The sequence below is a fragment of the Artemia sp. Qi Xiang Cuo genome, chromosome 19, assembly GCF_049724085.1.
Source record: "Artemia sp. Qi Xiang Cuo chromosome 19, ASM4972408v1, whole genome shotgun sequence".
Classification (NCBI taxonomy): Eukaryota; Metazoa; Arthropoda; class Branchiopoda; order Anostraca; family Artemiidae; genus Artemia; species Artemia sp. Qi Xiang Cuo.
This window is the reverse complement of record NC_142812.1, coordinates 50,760,823-50,778,575: the sequence shown is the minus strand read 5'-3', so window position 1 is coordinate 50,778,575 and position 17,753 is coordinate 50,760,823. Positions and strand designations below refer to the sequence as shown.

The 17,753-nt window shown below is 37.5% G+C and overlaps 1 protein-coding gene across 4 annotated transcripts in view; it reads left to right on the top strand.

Annotated features, from left to right (window-relative positions):
* LOC148940970 (uncharacterized) overlaps positions 1-17,753 on the top strand; it is a 61,000-nt gene that overhangs the window by 33,868 nt on the left and 9,379 nt on the right. The gene's annotated exons all lie outside the window — the stretch shown is intronic.

Below are 17,753 nucleotides of genomic sequence, written 5' to 3'. Positions count from 1 at the left end.
AGTTATTGTGAATGAGAAAAATTAAACCTGAACTTGACAATATTTTGCTGATAAGTATCCTTTTTGTGAAAATGTGTCTTTGACAGGTTTGTTTTTGTTCACGCTTTTTCATTCAGCTATAGAGGAGCACCAGAATGGCATCTGTAATTTTTTCTGGAGTGATAACTTATGCAAAAGAAATAATTAAAAATAAAAAAAAAACACACAAATTCAAGATAATAAGCATTTGAGTACTTGAAGCATCTCAGTCAGAAGGATTCATTTGGAAAAATAGTATTTGAAAATAAAATATTAATGTTTTGTTCCCCCTCATTTCCCTTGATCCCTGGACAATGATTGGATACAAATATTGATGCTCATTGGTGAAATTATGCAGTGGCCGCGCAACCTTCTACCTTGATAAGTTAAAAACATTGCTTTCTTATCTGTAATTATAATGATCTTTAATGGTCTGTATATATATACTTGACTAAAGACAAGTCTAAATATATATATATATATATATATATATATATATATATATATATATATATATATATATATATATATATCAAACAGTTCGTGGGAACGAATTCTAAGTGAGGAGCGACGTACCTTGATAAGTTCTACCTTGATAAGTTAAAAACATTGCTTTCTTATATATAATTATAATGATCTTTAATGGTCTGTATATATATACTTGACTAAAGACAAGTCAATATATATATATATATATATATATATATATATATATATATATATATATATATATATATATATATATATATATATATATATATATATATATATATATATATATATATATATATATATATATGTGTGTGTGTGTGTGTGTATATATATATTATGTTGTATATGTATGTGTATTTTAAAGCCAGTGGGCATATACACAAAACACTGAACAAAAACAAAATAAACCACGCAATAACACTCAACAAATTTAAGTTCCTGCTTTCTGTACTTCCATTCCTCTCTCTAAAAAGCAACCTAGTGCAATAATTAGGTCAAGTGAGGTAGTCCTCAAAATACCAGGAAGCAGCGGTACCTCCCCTTGGAAGAAATTATGCCTCAAAATCCCCAAACTTTCGCATAGGCTCAAAAAATGGTCTGGCCGATCGCCCAACTCCCCACAGAGGGGGCAAGTACACCCTCCTCCCGAGACGTCATCATCACATGACTCCTAATATCTTATACACGCAGTGGTATACAATTTGCTCGTGCGTGCAAGCAGCACTTAAGGGCTCCCCATGTAGGTTCAGTTTCAAATAAAACTCCTCTCCAAACATCACTTTAATCTGCCTATAAAAACGAAGGTTACTGGATTTCTCCAGACTAGAGAGCCAACCCTGAATCACCTGATCCAGAAGACGCGAAGCAAATTTACCAAGGAAATCTTCGGGTTTGCCTTCGGGACCTTGGCCATCATTCCATGCCCAAGAAAGACCAGCAATATCCAGCAAGCCTTTAACCTGTTTTGGCCACGCTGTTTTTCTAGTAGAACCCAACATCTCTGTATAAGCCGCTTTCTCCAGAGAGTTATCCGGCAAACGTGTTACCTGGAGCAAAAACCTGATCACTTCGATGGCCCTCATATGGCGCAGATCCATTAGACCTAGGTCACCTTTGAGTACCAAACTACTAAAATTATTTTGGAGGCCTTTAACTCTTTTAAAATACATAAACTGAAGAGATTCTAGTTGTTTGATCAGAGCAGTCCCCCCACAACTCGCAACCATAAGAGCAACAGGCAGGACTTTGGTCGTAGATTGATACTTGTGCATCTTCATATTTTGTATTCCCATGATTTGTTTTTGCCGAAACAGAGCACAAGCCGCTGCCTTACCACGTGAAATCATCAGTTTAATATGCTCGATTCAATCCCAAATATTTATGCTTGGGGGACACTTTTATTGGCTGGTCTTTATGGTTAAATGAATAATCCTGGAGTCCATTGGGCTTCTTACTTTGGAAGATGACAATCTCTGTCTTTGATGCATTTAGCTTTAACTTCTTCGAATCTAGGTAAGCTTCGGTTAAATTCAGGAGAGTTTGGAGTACCTCAGCTGACTTGGCTACTAAAGCTGTGTCGTTAACGAACAGCAAACACGAAAATACAACATTCGCTAGTGATACTTCTGCGGCCGATCTCTTTTCAAGGAACTCCGCAAAATCATTAATATACAGAGTAAAAAGTTTTGGTGACAGCTTACATCCTTGACGAACACCTTTGAATGTTCTATAAGGTCTAGATGCGTATCACTGGGGCCCATCTCTTTTCAAGGAACTCTGCAAAATCATTAATATACAGAGTAAAAAGTTTTGGTGACAGCGTACATCCTTGACGGACTCCTCTGAATGTTCTAAAAGGTCTGCATACGCCCTGCTTAACAATAATAACAACAGATAAAGTTATCTCGTTCATATGAATTAATAACTTAATAAACTGTCTAGGTAGGCCTAGCTTAACAAGGTAACAAAATTAAATAGACCTATCAATGTTACCGAAAGCCTTTTCAATTTCTGAAAAGGCAACATACAGCTTACATTTTCCCCTACAGTATTTTCCAATGAGGGCCTGGAGTATAAACACACGGTCTGTAGTTGAATAGCTCTTTTGGTATCCTCTTTGTGTTTCACTAACAGTACTTTCCTTATCCAGCCAGCACCCTAATCTAAAATCTAGAACCCTTTCCAAAACTTACTAACTGTCAGCACAAGATTAATGAGGCGATAGTTACTATGTATCATACGGTCGCCCTTTTTAAATAACGGCATTATCATCGGAGTATTCCATGCTGCTGGCCAACTACACGACAACAGGACCACATTAGATAAAGTCAAAAGAACTGGTAACAGGGGGCCAAGGGATTCCATCAATACCTGGAGACGATCCTCCACTGTGGCTCTTTATGCTTTCTTTCAATTCACTCTCAGATATCTCGTGTATTAGCTGGTAAGAATGCTCTGGGAGCAGAAATTCGCTGACCACTGTATCTACGGGATCGCTATACACTTGTGGGTAGATAGGTTTCTGACCAGCTAAATATCTATGGTTCTCCAGATTTTCAAAATAGGTCGGCCAAGAGTCAATTTCTGGGATAGCTTTTGACTGGTCACGTGGTACACGTAAATTCTTCCAAAATTCCTTCATGCTGGCTGATCTATATACTTGGAAACACTTCTCTTGTTCTTTAATTTCATATAATGCTTTCTTCCTCTTTACTAAACCCTTGTGTTCTTTTCGAGCTAATCTAAATGTTGTAAGAGCTTCTTGTCGTTGCTCTGGGTTATTATTCTTTTTTACCATATCAAGTAAACTAAATAGGCCAAACTTACTGAGTTTATGCTCATTATCAAAAGGGCCTGTTTTCGACAGTATTGGTTTCAGAACCTGGCCAGCTTCCTCATGGAGGAGTTACGACAAGGAGGCCGTGATTATTTCAGGGTCTGAAGAAAGCTCACGTAAATCCTTTAGCTTATCCAAAATTTCTTCCGAGCAAAACCGATCTTTCAGTGCTTTCGTTTCTTCATCAGTCCAGTCATGTCGTAACCGCCTTGTCGCTAGAGTGCGGGATGTAAAGCTAGGCTGGGGGAAGAATGGAATATTAAATACCCTAGAAAGTTGGAGAGAAAGTTTTATCAGAAAATGGTCTGAACCCAGCACATGGAGAACCTCAAAATCAACAACGCAGGCAGCGAACACGACATCAACCAAAGCGTAATCAATTACACTTGGGTTAGGCCCCGAGAAGCAAGTGTACTCACCTCCACCTCTGTCTTTACCAAATCTTCCATTACAAATTGCCAGGCATTTTCTTCACAAATATTCCAATAATTTTTTTCCTAAACATTAATTCTTCTAAACTGATCGTCCCTGCTCCGTGGTATCCTGAAGACTTCCGGCTGAACCTCTGTTCTCACATCTGAAAAATATTCGAGAGTTACCTCTAATACATTTGAAGTATACGCATTAAAATCCCCCACTACGACTAAATAATCCCTCGTGAACTCACGTTGTATTGATCTAATTTCTTCATGTAATATAGTTCATGTGTCTTCTAAGGCGTAAGAACTATTTTGTGGGGCAAGATACACACAACCAATAATAAAAAATGAATTCTCGCACTTGAATCTAGCCCACACAATATTCTCTGAAAGGCTCCGGAGCCTAACTGCCAAAGAAAACGAATTCCGGTTGAAATTCACGACTACGTCACCGTAATACCTGATATTCTTGAAAATGTTTCTATTCCCTGCATAAAATGAATAATTTTGTAAAGAGACAAACTGCATATTATCAGAACTCTTGTGACATGACTCAACCACGAAAATGATATTCAACTCACACAATTTAGCTAGTAATGTAGTTTCCTCTTTGAGACCTTGAATATTCCAGCACCCTATCCTAAGTTCACGATATATGCTAACAGATACATGGCCACACATATTCTAGTCCTCGTCACTCCTATTCTTGGGAAAATTCCCAGCGTCATCAGTTGGGGGTGAATTCAAACTGTTCGGTTGATCAGCAGTTGCATTTTCTCCGTAAATTACCGACTTGCTATTCTTACGGACATTTCTGTTTTCAGTTTTATGCGCGTCTTCGGGGCTGATGATTGTTTCTAGACCTCTCTTAGCCTTCCTGCGAGTAACCATTTTGTGCGTTTGATCTGGCCAAGTAAGATGCGTTCCGGTAGCTGCGTTCATGCTAGAGCTGGCCCCGTTGTCTACAATTTGAAGGTTCTGGGTCCCTTGAGCTTGCGGGTGAACTTGCTGAGACTGCGATCTTGGTGCCGTATTAGGTTTAGCAGCCGACCTTTCAACGCTACCAGTGACTTTGTTATACAGAAATGTTTGGCCGTCAATCAAGAGGCGTGTTCCTCTTAATTTGGCGTCCTGACCACGCGACAAAGCGTCATTTAGCATCTGTTTGAGCTCCTGGCGCATTTTATGCTCTAAATGGGTGTAATCCAAGGCTACCGAAATATCAAACTTTTTAAGAAGCTGGCTACTACGGAATATTATATCGCGAAGTTCGCGATTGATGAATTTCACCAAGACAGGGTGCACTTCGCCCGGTTTACTTGATCCAATATGGAAAACGTCCTTGAAATTGCGCCTAGAAAGACTTAATTGGGGTAAATAGCGATTTGTCGCGGCCATAGCCTCTTCTACAACACTTCTTTGGGGTGGATTTGCCAGCTTCAAGTTAAATTTTGCTGCTTCATCTCGTTTTCTAGTTTCTCCAATCTCTTTTTTTTAGACAATAGGTTACGCAAATGGTCAATTTCAGATTTTACAGCATCACCACGACTTCTAGACTCAGTTTTGAGGGACGCTAGTTCCGATTCGATTGCAGAAACACTAGTTTTAACATCTTGAAGCTGGTTTAATTTCGAGTCTTTTTGCGACAATTTTTCCAGAATCGCGGCAAATCTCGTCGATTCAGCCATCTCTTGTATTTTCCTTCAACACCTTCAAAAAAATTATGTTAAAACACGAATAGCAGTAAACGAAAACTTACTGGCAAGGGGGGAATTAAATTCCCCCGTTTTCCAAAAGTGCCTTGCAACAAATTACGTCCGCCAGTGGTTAGTTTGCTTATCCAATAATTAGCTTGCTTATCCAATAGATTACGTCACAGTGTACTTGGCACGGAATACAGCTGAGGTAAATTTTCGAACTTGCTTGATTGAATGCTAGTTGCTAACTATGTGAGACTTAGCTAACGTTAGTTGTGTTGGGTAGGTTTTACACTAAGGAACAAGAACGTTAGTTTCTTAAACATAGTTTGTCATCCAATGCTAACCAAGTGTGTTCTAAGAATGGGAGCAACCATACAAGTCGTAGAGGATCAAGGGGTGGCTTAAACCCTAACACAAACACAGAACACATGGTTAAGAAAAGAATATTTCTTTATTTTGCCCAGATCAACACAGGAGAGATAGATGTAATATATGTCCTTAATTTTGTAAAGAAGACAGTTTGGTCCAATGTTCTGTAATCCTTATACTTAAATCACTAAAGGTAACCTTGTGTTTATTTGAATAAATGAACAGAAAATACACAATAAATAACAAGTTTTTATCAAATAAACATAAAGACGGACAATTAAAAACCTAAAACAAAGAGAAATAATCCCAATATTAGAAGCGTTACACTTCCCAAAACCCCCTCTTTATGCTTAAGTTTTGATTTTTTATTCTCAGTCATAGGCAGCGCAATCGCGCTGCCTAAGTAAACGATGTTGGCACAATGTATCATTATTTTTTATGTTTTCTTTTTCCATACCAGGGCACTTCGAATAGAAGGAGTTGTCCTAGAAACTTCCCTTTTTAATAGCCGAAAGTGATTGGAGGGCACCTAGCCCCCTTCCCACGCCCATCATTCCCCCAAACACATTCAGTCAAAATTTTGAGATAGCCATTTTGTTCAGCGTAGTTGATTTCCAGATAGAAAAAATATTTTTGAGGAGGTCACTCCCCCACAACCCTCAGGGCAAGGGTTTTAAGTTATGCCCTGGAGGCATATAAGAACGGTGTTTGCACAATGTATTATTTATTATTTTTTCTTTATAGCAGGGCACTTTGTATCAAAGAAGTTGTCGTAGAAACTTCGAAAAGAGCTCATTCAATAAGCTAAAGTTATACTTTTTTATTCCCAATCATAGGCAGCGCAATCGCGCTGCCTAAGTAAAGAACGATGTTGGCACAATGTATTGTTATTTTTTTTGTTTTCTTTTTCTTTTTCCATACCAGGGAACTTCGTATCAAATGAGTTCTTCTAGAAACTGCGAAAAAAGATCATTCGATTGGAAATTGGAGTGGCTTGTGCCCTATTTAATAGTCGAAAGTGATTGGAAGGTAACTAACACCCTTTCCATGTCCACCATTTCAGAGGCAACGCTGTATTGGTGCCTATAGTAAAGGCCATACGCCTCCAATGTTTTATTATTATTATTTTTTTTTCCAGAGGCACTTCATAAGGAAGGAGTTGTCGTAGAAACTTCAGAGGGGGCTCATTCGATTGGAAATCGAGAGTTCTAGTGCCCTTTTTAATAGTCGAAAGTGATTGGAGGGCAACTAGCTCCACCCCCACGCCCATCATTACACCAACCCCTTCCACTCAAAATTTTGAAAGAGCCATTTTGTTCAGAGTTGTTGATTTCAACATGGAATATATATTTTGAGTAGGACACTCTCCCGGAGTCATCAGGGAACGGGTTTTAAGTTATGGCTTGGTGGCAGATGAGGTTTTTATAGAAGGCGTTGTCGTAAAAACCTCAAAAAAGGCTCATTCAATTGGAAATTCAAAGAGCTAGTGCCCTTTTTAATAGTCGAAAGTGATTGGAGGTCAACTAGCCCCCCCCCCACGCCCCTCATTCCCCCAAACACATCCAAAAAAAATTTTGTGATAGCCATTTTGTTCAGGGTAGTTGATTTCCAGATAGAAAATATATTTTTGAGGAGGATACTCCCCCACAACCCTCAGGGCAAGGGTTTTAAGTTATGCCCTGGGGGCATATATGGTTTTTATAGAAGGCGTTGTCATATAAACTTCAAAACAGTCTCATTCGATTGGAAAAAAAAGAGCTAGTGCCCTTTTTAATAATCGAAAGTGATTGGAGTGCAACTAGCCCTCCCCCTACGCCCATCATTTCCCCAAACATATCCAATCAAAATTTTGAGAAAGCCATTTTGTTCAGTGTAGTTGATTTCTAGATAGAAAATATGTTTTTGAGGAGGACACTCCCTCACAACCTTCAGGGCAAGGGTTTTAAGATATGCCCTGGGGGAATATAAGGTTTTTACAGGAGGCTTTGTCGTATAAACTTCAAAAAAGCCTCATTCGATTGGAAATTCAAATTGACAGTGCCCTTTTTAATAGTCGAAAGTGATTGGAGGACAACTAGCCCTTCCCCCCCTCCACGCCCATCATTCTTCCAAACACATCCAATCAAAATTTTGAGATAGCCATTTTGTTCAGCGTAGTTGATTTCCAGATAGAAAATATGTTTTTTGAGAAGGACAATCCCCCACAACCCTCAGGGCAAGGGTTTTAAGCTATGCCGTGGGGGTATATAAGGTTTTCATAGAAGGCGTTGTCGTAGAAACTTCAAGAAAGGCTCATTCGATTAGAAATTCAATGGGATAGTTGTCTTAGAAGCTTCAAAAAAGGCTCATTCGATTTGACACAGTGTATTGTTATTTTTTTTGTTTTCTTTTTCCATACCAGGGAACTTCGCATCAAATGAGTTCTTCTAGAAACTGCGAAAAAAGATCATTCGATTGGAAATTGGAGTGGCTTGTGCCCTATTTAATAGTCGAAAGTGATTGGAAGGTAACTAACACCCTTTCCATGTCCACCATTTCAGAGGCAACGCTGTATTGTTGCCTATAGTAAAGGCCATACGGCTCCAATGTTTTATTATTATTATTATTTTTTTTCCAGAGGCACTTCATATGGAAGGGGTCGTCGTAGAAACTTCAGAGGGGGCTCATTCGATTGGAAATCGAGAGTTCTAGTGCCCTTTTTAATTGTCAAAAATGATTGGAGGGCAACTAGCCCCTCCCCACGCCCATCATTCCCCCAAACACATCCAATCAAAATTTTGAGATAGCCATTTTGTTCAGCTTAGCTGATTTCTATATAGAAAATGTATTTTTCAGGAGGACACTCCGCCACAACCCTCGGGGCAAGGGTCTTAAGTTATGCCCTGGGGGCATGTAAGGTTTTTATAGAAAGCATTGTCGTAGAAACTTCAAAAAGGGCTCATTCGATTGGAAATTCAAAAAGCTACTGCCCTTTTTAATAGTTGCAAGTCATTGGTGGGCAACTAGCCCCCCCCCAATCCCATCATTCCCCCACACCTAGACAATCCAAATTTTTAGATTGCCAATTGGTTCAGCGTAAGCTAGTTTATTTAAAGATAGAAAATATATGTTTTTGAGGAGTACACTCCCCCACAACCCTTAGGGCAAGGGTTGTAAGTTGTAGCCTGGGGGCGTATAAGGTATTTTATAGAAAGCGGTGTCGTAGAAACTTCAAAAAAGGCTCATTCGATCGCAAATTGAAAGGGCTAGTGCCATTTTTAAAAGTCAAATGTGATTTGAGGGCAACTAACCCACCACTAACGCCCATCGTTTCCCAAAACCCATCCAATAAAAATTTTGAGATAGCCATTTTATTAAACGTAGTTTTAAAGTTCTGAAAATTAGGTCTTTGAGGACTACTACTTCCCCACAGCCCTCAGGGCAAGGGTTATAATTTAAGGATTATCCGAATCCTTCATATTATTTTTTTATAAGTGATACTCGTATAAACTTTAGAGAGGGCTCATTTGATTGGAAATTGAACGTTCTTGTTCACTTTTTAAGAGTCAAAAGAGATTGGAGGGCAACTAGCCCCCCCTCCCACCTCCACGCCCTAAATCATCAGATAAAAATTTTGTTAAAAATAGTTGAAAGATTAAGTAACAACACTTTGGCGTCGAAAAAACCCCCCAGGGCCTGGGGGCAGGAAGGGATTCTCGTATAAACTTCAGAGAGGGCTCATTTGATTGGAAAATGGACTTTCTAGTCCAGCTCTTTAGAGTCAAAATCGATCGAAGGGCAAATGCCCCCCCACGCCCTTTTTCCCCACCCCTCCCTTTGAACTAATTCTGTTTATACCATAAGACCCAATGAGAGTTAGAATGTTTTGGTATTAACACACACCTATTAGGCATCTGCTCTCCTCCCTAACAAGGAAAGAAACAGAGAGTGTAAAGCAGTGGTGGATTCAGGGGAGGGGTGAGGGGGTGCCTCCCCCTAACGTAGTCTAAAGTAATGAAATATCCTTAATGAACGCAAGATTGCGTTAATTAAACCTGCTCCTAACGCAAGTTTATTGGATCAACCTATTTTGCCCCCTCCCCTAAAAAATCCTGGATACGCCAATGGTGTATGGGCACTATAAATTTTAATTTGCAATTCAATGAACCCCGTTCCAAAATTTATGCGACCACCTCTTCCACATAAAGTGCCCCTGGAAAAATAAATAAGTATTAATTCATTGAACCCTTATGGCTCTTTACTTAGGTAACGATGTAGCATTGCTTCTGACCTAAAAAGTTGAGTAGAAATTTCAGCTTCCATTTTTATGAATATCCGAAATTATCTGAGGGGAATATATTTGGGGGAGCATATTCCACGGCTGGGAAACTTCTGCTGGGTGGAATTTAACGCGGGGGATTTATCAGCAGGAAAAGAAAATGTTCTTTGAGGGGGGAGGAATTCGCCAGGGGTGGGTTTCCCAAATGTGAATTATTCAGGGATGGGACGACGAAACCCATTCGATAATATTCTAAATTTTACATCTGAAAGTAACGGGAATAAAGAATCAATGGAAATGTCAGAGATAGCACTTCAGATTCCTTTAGATGATTTTGTTCGTGTCTTTTGTAAAAAGACATTTTCAAAAGACGGGTTAATTTCATTTGTATTACTTTCTCTGTGGCTGCTCAATTATGTATGTGAGGGGGGAGATTCCCCCACCACTGTCTCCGCCAAGGTTTCAGTTTCTATCTTAATCCTTAAAAATGAACGCAATGCGATAAAAGTATAACTCAAAATGACATATATAGAATAATATATAACACGGAACAATTAATCAAAATTGCATATTATGAGTTGAGGTTCACCCAAATGATGGGCCAGGGGGCTAGCCATTCCACAATCTATGAAATCAGTCCTGCAATAACTGAAAATATAAAGTATTTTTGAGTATTTTAACGTCTTCCACAACTCAAACGGTCCAACATTCTACAGCCCAATGAGTCTCTCTGATCTCCTAAATCGGGAATGGAGGAGATAAGTGAAGTTCCGCCCCGTATTGGAGGAGTCTCCAACCTCACCCTCCCCCTCTCCTACTGTCTACGCTAAAGTTTTCTTCCTTATGCCAACTACGCCGCCCCCACCCCAAAGACTTTAATAAGGTAAAGTTTTGTATGCGAAGAACACATAGTAAATCTATTATAATATTCCAATTGTAAGGTTAAAATACATAATCTGTGATAGATACAAAATTGCTTTGGCACACAAAATCCTATTGAGGTCAATTCCAAACAGTCGTGATCCCTTTGTGTCAGCAAGTGAAATGGTCAAAACACCCTTATTGGAGCAGTTTTTTCAATCCAGTCATTGTTGCCAATCGCTGTCCACAAGTTATGCAAGCTATCTATTTTTCATATATAATGTGTTTATCAAAGAGGTAATCGTATAGACTTTGAAAAAACCCTCATTCGATTTATAAATTGAAAGTTCTAGATCTGTTTTTTAAAGTCAAGAATAATCGGACAGTAAGCAACCCCCCCCCCCCATGCAATAAAAACTTGAAACTTTTTGCAATAGAAAACGAACAAAAATTAATTAAAAAAAACTTTCCGAAAAATAGGTTTTTCACAGAAAAGTAATGGCCATTTTAAACTTAAGCTCAGAAGATATGAATACCTGTTAAAATTCAAACTCAAAACGACAAGAAATTACTATTGAAGAATACATGAAATCCAAAACGAGCAGAAATTCAATAAACAATCATAGCAAAAAAACAAACAACAAGTAATAATATAAAAGAATAAATATATCTTAAAGTGAGTATAGCTTAGATTGAATATGAAAATCAAGCTTAAAACGAAAAAGAATAGTTTGCTATTAAAGTATAAATGAAACTTAAAACGAACAAAAATTAAATAAACAATAAATGCGAACAAACATACAATATATGTTAATGTAAATGAATAAATAAATCTTAAAACGAGTGAAACTTAAATTGAATATGCAAATCAAGTTTGAATCGAATGAAAATAACTACAAACAAGAGTTTGGGTATCGCATCACTGCAGAAGCTTAAAACCTACTGCGTCATTGGCGCTTTATTGAAAACGAATATTATTACAAATGTTTTCTTTTGTACTTAATATTCAAATAAATATTAAAATTACAGTAAAATTTTGAACTGAACTGCTTTCTGCATTATACATCAAATATTCAGTTTAATTTATTAGTTGGCGCTATTTCCTTAACCCATGGATGAGTTGGAGAAGAAAAAATAATCTCTGGAAAGCTTTTAAGTCAGCAAAGCCATCTTTGAATGCTGCACGTCTTCAGCAATTCAAACTCTACAGGAATGTTTTCAATTCTTCATGCCGGAAGGCTAAATTCCTTTATTATTCCAAAAAGTTCTTGGATTGTGGGAAAGATATTCGAAAAACTTGGAAAGTGATCAATTCCGTCCTCAAACATTCTTCTCCGGCTCCTTCTATCCCTCCAAGTCTTGTAGTTGATTATGTGGTTGTTGAGGGTGTTCCATCTGTTCAAGAAGCATTTACATAATATTTTGCCAATATTAGGAAAACTATTGCATCTTCAGTCAGGTCTTCACAGTCACAGCCAGATTATAAACCTATCTTATTCCGCCTTGTCTCAAATCGATGGTGTTATATCCGGCTTCTGATGCTGAAGTAGCCAGGATTGTAAATAGCTACAAGGGTTCTTCGTCGTCTGGCCCTGACTGTATTCCAACTATGGTAGTTAAGTTCATTCTTCCTTCAGTTCTTTCTCCTTTGACAAAGCTTATAAATCTTTCTTTTGAAAATGGGATTTTCCCCAGTTCTCTTAAGCGAGCTAGAGTAATTTTTTTATATATAAAGGTGGACCAAGAAGTGACCCATCCAATTATCGTCCTATATCTTTGCTGTTTGTTTTTAGCAATATTTTTGAAAAGACCATGCTTTCCCGTCTACTTGCTTTTCTAGAGGCTAAAAGATTTTTTCATGATTTTCATTTTGGCTTCCGAGCTAAACATTCTACGAAGCATGCGTGTGTAGCTCTTTTAAATTTTTTCCACACCGCGCTTGACTCTGGTTTGATTCCTGCAGCTATATTCCTAGATGTTCGTAAGGCTTTTGACTCTTTAACTCATGAGATTCTGCTGTATAAGCTATCACACAATGGTGTAAGAGGAGGCTTGGTTTGATTCCTATTTGTCAGGTAGAACTATTTCTGTAGATTCCATTTCCCACTTTTGTCTGAAGTTGAGTTTGGTTTTCCTCAAGGTTCTGTTCTGGGACCGTTTTTGTTTTTGATTTATGTTAATAACCTTATAGTTGCGGTTATGAATCAAAAACCTACAGTTTGCTGTCGCCTATGTCATCCTGAACCTTTCAATGCTAAAAAAAATCCATCGTTTTCGCAGGATGTGGACACTCTCGTTGCTTTCACTGATGACAGTACCATTGGTACTGTAGTAAGAACTGAGTCTGAGATGCTTCCCAAATTAGTTGACCTTTTTGAGAGAGTCGTTCTTTGGTTTGATGCAAATTGCCCCTCACTAAATGTTGCTAAGTCAAGTTTTTTAATTTTTTCCCGTATTCCTCTGGCGTGCCCTGACTTATCTAAAATCCAGCTTTCAAGGGGCTCTCCCAGTATACCTAAGGAACGATATGTCAGATTTCTTGGTATTCGTCTCTATACGAATCAATCCTTTCAGCATCATATATTACTATCTAATGTTAAGATCTCAAGGAGCCTTTGGGCATTACGGAAGCTAAAGCACATTTTTCCAGCATCAGTTTTTAAAATTCCGCTCCGTTTCGTTGTTCAGTCTTTTAGCTTCTACCGCCTAGAACCATTAGTGTGAGCTTTCTATTCTTTTTTGAAACCACTTTCTAAGTTATATGATAAGGCAAGAAGGCTTATACAGTAAACAAATTGTTCTACAACTAACCCAACTAGCCTATTACTTGATTTGCAGTCTCTCTACACTCTTTCGTGCGCGTCTTTCACTTTTCATCAAATTCATGGTGATGTTCCCACAGCCCTTCAAACTACTCCTTCGTTCGTCACTGATAGGTCTTCGCATCATCTTCGCAATTCAAGGAATATTAACATTCTATTTACTCCATTAGTGGGGTTTGACTTTAATCCATTAACTGCTTTTCATATCGTTTGAAATAGCCTACATGAGTCAACTCAGGAATGTCACTTGGTTGGTACTTTCAAAGTAATTCTAAGAAATTTTTTGAAGTATTGATTATTTAGGTTTAAATATATTTTTTTTAAAGTTTATTTTTATTATTTGGGGGGGGGGGGTGAAACTAGCCTGGGTTGGAAACATTTGTTGTGAGGGGTTTGAGTTTGTATAATATTTTTTTGTGGTTTGGTTTCAATTATATATTTGGAATTTGGTTTATTTTATTTGATTGTCCTACATCCTTTTTTTTTTTTTGGGGGGGGGGGGTCTCATAAAATCGCTTTTTGTTTGGGTCTTCTATTTATTTTTTTTATCTTCTTTGTTTTGTTTTGTTTTGTGTGTGCATGTGTGTGTGTGTTGAGTCTTTGAAAGGTTGAAATACAATGCATTATATTGAAAATACTTGTATTTGTTTCATTTTTGTTTCTCCCCTGTTTTTTTTCTTGGTCATAGAGCCTTACGGGGGAGTTTATATTGAATTATGTTTTGTTGTGTTTATTAATTGAATAATTTAATTGATTGATTGATTGGTCAAGACAAATATAGTTTCACTACAAACAAAATTTGGATACTGTCCCCTTCTTTAACTGCAAAAACCTAAAGCCTTCTGCGTCATTGGCGCTTCGCTGAAAACGAATTTGTCTTATATTACAAATGTATTCTTTTCCCTTTCTTAAAACATTGAAAATGAAAATAAAAATTAAAGTAAAAAAAAAAAATCTTGAACTGATGGATCTTTCAACAATTAATATCATTATATATCTAATATTCAATTTGATTTTGTTTATACTTTCCAAGGCTGTTCAAGACTCATATAGTTTTAAGTAAGGCGCCAATGAAGAAGTAGATTTTAGGCTTCTGCAGTGAGGCGATACCCAAACTCTTGTTTGTAGTTATTTTTATTCGATTCAAACTTGATTTGCATATTCAATTTAAGTTTCACTCGTCTTAAGATTTATTTATTCATTTACATTAATATATATTGTATGTTTGTTCGCGTTGATTGTTTATTAAATTTCTGTTCGTTTTAAGTTTCATTTATACTTTAATAGCAAGCTATTCTTTTTCGTTTTAAGCTTGATTTTCATATTCAATCTAAGCATTACTCGCTTTAAGATATATTTATTCATTTATATTATTACTTGTTGTATGTTTTTTGCTATGATTGTTTATTTAATTTTTGTTCGTTTTGCGTTTCATTTATTCTTTAATAGTAATTTCTGGTCGTTTTGAATTTGAATTTTAATAGGTATTCATATCTCCTGAGCTTAAGTTTAAAATGGCCTTTACTTTTCTTTTAAAAACGTGTTTTTCGGAAAGTTTTTTTTTAATTAATCCAGAAACACATCCAATCAAAATTTTGAGATAGCCATCTTGTTTCAAAAGTTTAAAGTTCAGGAAGTTATACCTTTGAGCAGGCGACTCCCCCCACAGTCTTCAGGGCAAGGGTTATAAGTTATGCACTGGGGGCATATAAGGTTTTTATTGAAATCTTTGTCGTAGAAACTTGAAAAAAGGCTCATTCGAATGAAAATTCAAAAGGCTAGTGCCCTTTTTAATAGTCGAAAGTGATTTGAGGGCAAGGTACCCCCCCCCCCCACCTCTCACGCCCACCTCTTCCTCAGATACATCCAATCGAAATTTTTAGATAGCCATTTTATTCAACGTAGTTGAAAGTTTTGAAATTAGGTCTTTAAGTATCACAACCCCTCCCCCCACAACACTCAGGGCAAGGGTTGTAAGTTATGCCTTGGGGACATATGAGAATTTTATTGAAAGCGTTGTTGTAGAAACCTCAAAAGGGCTCGTTCAATTGAAAATTGAAAGGGCTAGTGCCTTTTTTAATAGTTAAAGTGATTGGAGAGTGACTAACGCCCCTGTCACGCTTCTTATTTTCACAAGCACATCTAACCAAAATTTTGAGATATCCATTTTGTTCAACGTAGTTGAAAGTTCTGGCAATTAGGTCTTTTAGGATGATAACCCCCTCAGAGCCCTTACTGCAAGAGTATGTAAGTTGTAACCTAGGTGCATATACGGTTTATATAGAAAGTTGTTGCAGAAATTTCAAAAAGAGCTCATTTGATTGGAAATTGAAATTGCCCTTTTTAATAGTTGAAAGTGAGTGGAGAGTAATTATCACCCCTCTCACGTCCACCGTTTCCCCAAAAACATTCAATCAAAGTTTAGAGATAGGCATTTTGTTCAACGTAATTGAAAAATCTGGAAATTATGTATTTAATGATGACAAACCCCTCAGAGCAAAGGTTGTAAGTTATGCCCTTGGAGCATATAAGGTTTTATAGATAGATTTGTTGTAAATCTTCAAAAGGGGCTAATTCAATTGGAAATTGAGAGGGCTAGTACCCTTTTTAATAGTCGAAAGTGATTGGAGGGTAACTAACCCCCCTCTCACGCCCACCATTCCTCCAAACACATCCAATTAAAATTTCCAAATAGCCATTTTGTTCAACATAGAAGAAAATTCTGAAAATTAGGTCTTTGAGAATGACAACCCCCTCCCCCCAGCCTTCAAGGCAAGGGTTGTAAATTATTGCCTGGGGGCATATAAGGTTTTTATTGAAAGTGTTGTCGTAGATACTTCAAAAGGCTTCATTTGATTGGAAATTAAGAGGACTAGTGTCATTTTTAATAATTGAAAGTGGTTGGTGAGCGACAAACGCCCCTCTCACGCTCACCATTTCCCCAAACACATTCAATAAAAATTTTGAGATAGCCCTATTGTTTAACGTATTTGAAAGTTCTGGAAATTAGGTCTTAGAGGATGACAACCACCCTAACAGCCCTTAGGGTAAGGGTTTTAATTTATGCCCTGTGGGCATATAAGGTGTTATAGAAAGCGTTGTCGTTTCAAAAAGGAATCTTTTGATTGAGAATCGATAGGCTTAGTGCCCTTTTTAACAGTCGAAAGTGATTGGAAGGCTTGACATTTTTATAGTAAAGATCGATGTGGTTATAATGTATTATTTTTGTTGTTGTTGTTGTTGTTGTTTAGACCAGGGTACTTTGTATCGAAGGAGTTCTCGTGGGAACTTCGTAAAGAGCTCTTTCGATTGAAAATAGAAAGGGCTGATGCCCTTTTTAATAGTCGAAAGTGACTGGAGGGCAACTAATCCCCCACGCACGCCCACCCTCTCATTTGCCCATTATGTTTAAAAACTAAATGTTGCCTTAAGATAAAATCAAAATGCACTGTGTTAATGCTAATTCAGAATAAGGCATCTCAGAAGTATCTCAAGAACGACTGAGGGTATTATGTTCAAACTTTCGGGGCTACTTCTGCTCTTAAAATTTAACCAAATCAAAATAGCGTAAGTGTATCCAAGCTATCAAAGAAAGTAAACAGATTTGTTTGCGAATGGTATCAAGTTTTCTATTTCAGGTCAACTAGAGGAGGTATGAAACTATATTAAACACTACTAATTGTGTCCAGATTTTTAAAAGGGGCTATTTTGTTAAAAATTGCTGAAAATTTTTCTGCAGCATACAAATAGCAGGCCAAACTCTTATATAGTCTCAGTCGTTACCCTCAGTCGTTCTTGGGATACTGCTGAGATGCCTTATTGGGAATTAGCATTAACACAGTGCATTTTGATTTAGTCTTAAGGCAACATTTAGTTTTTAAACATAGTGGGCAAATGAGAGGGTGGGCGTGCGTGGGGGATTAGTTGCCCTCCAGTCACTTTCGACAAGTAAAAAGGGCATCAGCCCTTTCCATTTTC